The sequence below is a fragment of the Solanum dulcamara genome, chromosome 12, assembly GCF_947179165.1.
Source record: "Solanum dulcamara chromosome 12, daSolDulc1.2, whole genome shotgun sequence".
Taxonomy (NCBI): domain Eukaryota; kingdom Viridiplantae; phylum Streptophyta; class Magnoliopsida; order Solanales; family Solanaceae; genus Solanum; species Solanum dulcamara.
In genome coordinates, this window is record NC_077248.1 from 47,121,435 (window position 1) to 47,126,817 (window position 5,383).

Consider the following 5,383-nt stretch of genomic DNA (forward strand, 5'->3'; position numbering starts at 1 on the left):
GAAATATCATGGAACCCATAAAATCCCATACTTGAATTTAATAAAAAACTTGAGAAATTGTTTGGGCTTCATGGATGAAAGAATTCATTAATCAATACCCACATACCTTAGATGGATTTCTTGATTGAAGCTTGAAAATTAATGGAAGAATTGAAACCCTTGTTGATCCTTCAATGGAGTCTTGTAGGAGAAGAATAGAGTCTTGAGAAGATTTACAAGAAAGCGGATTTCTAGATACTGGAATATTTAGATTGATGATTATGAGAGGAAAACTAGTTAGTGGAATCATATATTCCTTCAAAACACCCAAAAATAACTTAGAATAAGGTTAAAAGGCTTTGAAAAGGACCAAAACAACCCTGGGACGCGTGTAGGAAGTTACTGAAAAAACGTTGCAGTCATCCACCATGGAAGGCAATAAGACCCGTATCGACCTATACGGTCCGTAGTTCTCGGTCGTGAACATGCGACTGCTTGATAGGGATTCTCAAAAACAGGTATAACTTTTTACTCGGAACTCGAAATAAGGAAAACTTGATGGCGTTGAAAAAAGGACTCAAAAACCTTTAATTTGATAGTTCATAGGCCACCTATTTTTTTATATTATAGGAGATATGATTATTTGAAGTTGACCCATGTAAACTCTTACATCGAAACTCAAACGGTAAGAAAGCTTTCAACTTAACTTTGTACTAAAGGATTCTTGTGACCTTAAAACATCTCCAAATCTATTCTCACACTAAAGAATTGAACTTAAAACCCTAAGATAAAAATGAAAGGAAACCTTGATGGACCATCTTCCTTGAAGATTGCCTTGGTAGAACTTGGAAAAGGCCTCTTTACGGAAGGGGACCACGGGCCGTGATGGACTCAACAGGTCGTAGTGGCCCTCGTGAAGCTGGCACACTTCATGGTTTTGAGTTTTGGCTTCCACGGGCCACTTGACGGTCTGTGATCATGACTATGGATCGTGAACCCGATTGTGGTCCTCTCCTAATCTCACCTTCATTCCTTGGAACTACCACGACTCCCTTCTGTGGGGAGTGGTGCTGAATACGTCCCATGAAAGTCTTTGTGAACCTGAACTGGTAAAAAAAATTCTGAGATTTCGTCCCTATATTTCGTTTTCTGCCTTTCCAACTTTCGGGATCTTACAAATTATATTATCATTTGATACTAGTGGTAGACAAATCTAACTATCCCTTTATTTAATTTTGTTGTTTTCATTTGATATTCAGGGTCTGCTTGATGTAGAAAGAGCAGTTTTACCTAAATAACATCAAAGATATTGTGCAAGACATTTTGAGGCAATTGGTGCAAAAATTGGAGTAAAGGTGAGCTGGAGAAATTGTTATGGTGGGCTGTATGGTTGTTATTTTCAGAGGAGTTTGAAGACCAACTTGAAGAGATTAAGGAAGTTGATGAAAAGGCTGGGGGGGTATTGAACAAGTATCCTTCCAATAAAACTTCAATGCTTCGACACTTGGAGCAAGATACAAGACAATTATTGCAATGTTGGAAGACATTATGGTCAAAATAATGAAAAGGTTGACACAAAAAGTGGTTGTTGCTATAAAGTGAAAAGATGATAGATTTAGTCCCAAAAGTGAACAGTTTTATAATGAGTATTTGAAGATATCCAAGGTTTGTAAAGTGAGTGACAATGGATACAATGACAATGAGGTCACCGAAGATTATGATGGACACATTGTCAATCTAAGGGAGAAAAAGTGCACATGTAGGATATGGGATCTCACTGGAATTCCATGTCCACATGCAATCAATGCCATGGAGAACAAAAAAGTGATACCAACAACTGAAATTGATTGGTATTACTATAAGGAGGCATCCTTGGCAGCTTACAAACACAAATTGCAACCTATCAAGGGAGAACCATTTCGGAAAGTTAACTCTTCACAAGACATTAAACTACCAAAAATGGTCAAGCTTGTTGGAAGACCTAATATTATGAGGAATAAAGAAAAGAATGAAGTTGTTAAGAGGCAAGGTGAATGGATACAATTAAGGAAAGTAATGTAATAACATGTAGTACTTGTGGAGAACAAAATCATAATTCAAGAGGTTGTCAAAAGGTAATTTTTTTTGTTACATCATTTTATTACATATTAATTATAATTCACTTCTATTTATTTTCATCTTAATTTGTGTTATGAATAAAGAATGCAAGACAGGGAAAGAAAGCTACTAAGCAGGAAAACAAAGCTACTAAACAAGCTGATAAAGACAGTGTTAGGGGAAATAAGAGGCAACCTAGGAGAGGTTTGATTGATGAAGAGGAACCTTCTAAGGAAGACATCAACTTAACAGCCCACCAACCAACACAAGAAGAGAAACCTTCTAGAAGTTATATTCTAACAGCTGAGGAAGATGATGAAGACCCTTGTATATCACCTAAAATAGTTTTTGAAAAAGCTTATTTAGCAAGACTGAGAAAGAGGCAAAATTCACAAGGACCAATTGGGACTAGAGCAATAAGCTTCAGAGGTGACAAATCTGGTGTTAGTGAACGTACTAACCTTTCCATATCACTAACTAGATTAACTTGGAAGGGAAAAGATGCAATTACTATCAACCAGCTACAATCACAAAGGATTCAAAAGTTAAGGCCAAGAAGGGGATGATAGTATGGTGCCTTTAATGAAGTTTCTGTTGACTTTTTTGTGTTGTATAGGCTGGTACCTTTTATGATGTTTGCATTACTGTGTAATGCGTTTTTGGTAGACTAACTAAAGTGTGGTGCCTTTAATTATATTTTTCCTAGGCTAATAGCCTAAACATTGAAAGTGTTAGTGTTTTGTTGTACTTATTTGCTATTATATTAAAGTACAATTTTAATGTTTACTTAATACTTAATTAGTGTCGGTAGCTTAGTAGTGATGCTGCTAGTTTAGTATTGTATTGAAAAGATTTTGGTGAAGGAAGAATTTGATATTGTTAATGTAGTGTGATTTATAAGTATCTTGTAGTGTTGTAGTTTACCTCTTGTGACAGATTTTTAAGGATTGTCCATTGACTACAAGGACATCCATTTGTTAATGTCTTATAGTGTTATCCCTTAATTAAGTGTAAATTTTACTAACTTAACCCATTTCTATATAAAGAGACTACAAGGACATCCATTTGTTAGTTATTTGATTAAGATGTGGGATGAAATGAAGTTAATTAAGGGGGAGATGAGCTATTACTTAAAAAAGGTTATTTGGTAATTAGAATTTGGTCATGCAAGAATTAGATATTTTGTGCAAAACAAACACTTACACATAGCAATGAAATTCCAAATTTAAGGTTCTTAAGAACATACACTTACACAACCCAAAAACATACACTTAAAAATATTTCATAGTTGCAATCAAAAAAACATACACAACCAAGAAACTACGTTACTTAAAAATTGCAACAATATATCCCACAAAAACAACAAATGATAATATAAACAACATCTTCAACTTCAACAATGTAGCTTCTAAATTTTTTGATTTGTTCACCTCAAATTAGTTTATATGCTCTAAATCCTCCAATTTTTTCTTCAAGTTGTCTCTTTCAATATTAACCGCACTCAACGACTCTCTCAAATTCTCTATTTTCACCGTAGTAACTTCCAATTTAGACTTTAATAAATTTACTTCGACCAAAGCATTTTTCGAAAAATTATCTTCCCACTTCCAAAACTCACAATTTTAAATTTGATCCAGAACAATACAAAGGAATTCAGATTCTCAAAAATTACCAAAAGATACTTATAAATCATAAGAATTGACTTTCAATGAAAAATGTACCTTAGGTTTAAACACCTACAAAATCTTCTTCCGGGGTTCAATGAAGTCCTTGAAGTGAAACAACAAGCAATTTCACCACAAAAATAAGTCATCACCGAGTGAATAATTGAATCACAACTAATTTAAGACAAGGTTTAGAGATTTAGGGATTATGATGGTTAAAATCACAAGAAAGAAAGAAGAACGAACAAGAACACCAATGAAAGAAGAAGAACACCGAAGAAGAGATTGGAGGTTGGATTTGTTGTTTTTCATTGGTATATCGGGAGGGAGTGAAGAATGAAGAATGAAGAGAGAATTGATTTGGTTGGTCTATTAGGAGTGGGGTTTGGGTCTATTTGGATGGATTTGTTTTTAAAACGGGTTTTAAAATTGGGTATGCGTTTTTTTTAAATTAGGAACGGGTCATTGGACAAGATGAGGACATGTGTCCCCACTTTTCGTCCATTAGAAAGAAGGGTATTGTTGCACCAATTTTTGGACAACAGAGATATGGTTGTATCAAAAGTATAAAAAAGGGATATTAGTACCATTTTCAATAGTTCAGAGGTATACATGTCCTTTTTCTGATATCTAGATGTTTAAGGACTTTTCTAGCATGTATCTATTTTAGAACATGTATCATTCTCCTTTTTATTAAATACATGTGAATCCTTGCATTAATATCCTAAATACATCAATTAACTAAATTCATATATCACACATATGATGGACTCTTTTCTTCTTTCAAGAGAAGATTCACATTTCAACAAACTTTATACATGATATATTTTTGGTACTCTCCCTGTTCAAAAAGAATAACTTACTTTTTTTTAAACTGTTTTAAAAAGAATAACCACTTTTCTTTTTTGACAATACTTTAATTTCAACTTTCCAAGTTTAAGGTCATAAGATTAAATTGTATTTTGGTATATTTAACATAATTTTAATTAAGAATCACAAGATTTAAAAGTCTTCTTTATTTTCTTAAATCAAAATAAGTCATTCTTTTTAAAACTGAACATGTACTGTTTTTGTGAGCTCACGGTCAATAATTGGCGGTACAAAATAAAGAGTAAAAGAACTACCATGTTATAACAAGTCTAAGAACGCATAAATTAGAGAAATAAATACTTAGAAACAATACACTACTGAAATAGATAGTAATTGTGTATAATCATGTGACAATTGGTTGTTTAAACAAAAAGTCACGAGCAAGCTTATTTACACTTTTTTGTGCTTCCACGCGACAAGGATGTGAGACTACTCTCTTTGCCACCTAGCAAAAGAGGATGGTGATAATTGATAGGCATAGGTAAAAAAGGTTCACGAGTGATATAAACACAACATAATTTAGATTTGCAAATTGCTAATCCAACCTAGTTTTATAACACCATTGAGTTACACTTTTTGGATGTTAAAACATCTATATAGTATTTTTGAGGCATTAACTTTGGCCATGCTTTCTGCTAGACTTTAACTGGCATCCTTGAATGGACTACTGCAATTGTAACCTGATCATAGAGTTTCAATCAACACATTCAAATTATTCTTTTGAGTTTTCTATATTGAAGAATTCTATCGAATTTGTAGAATTTCAAAGCATA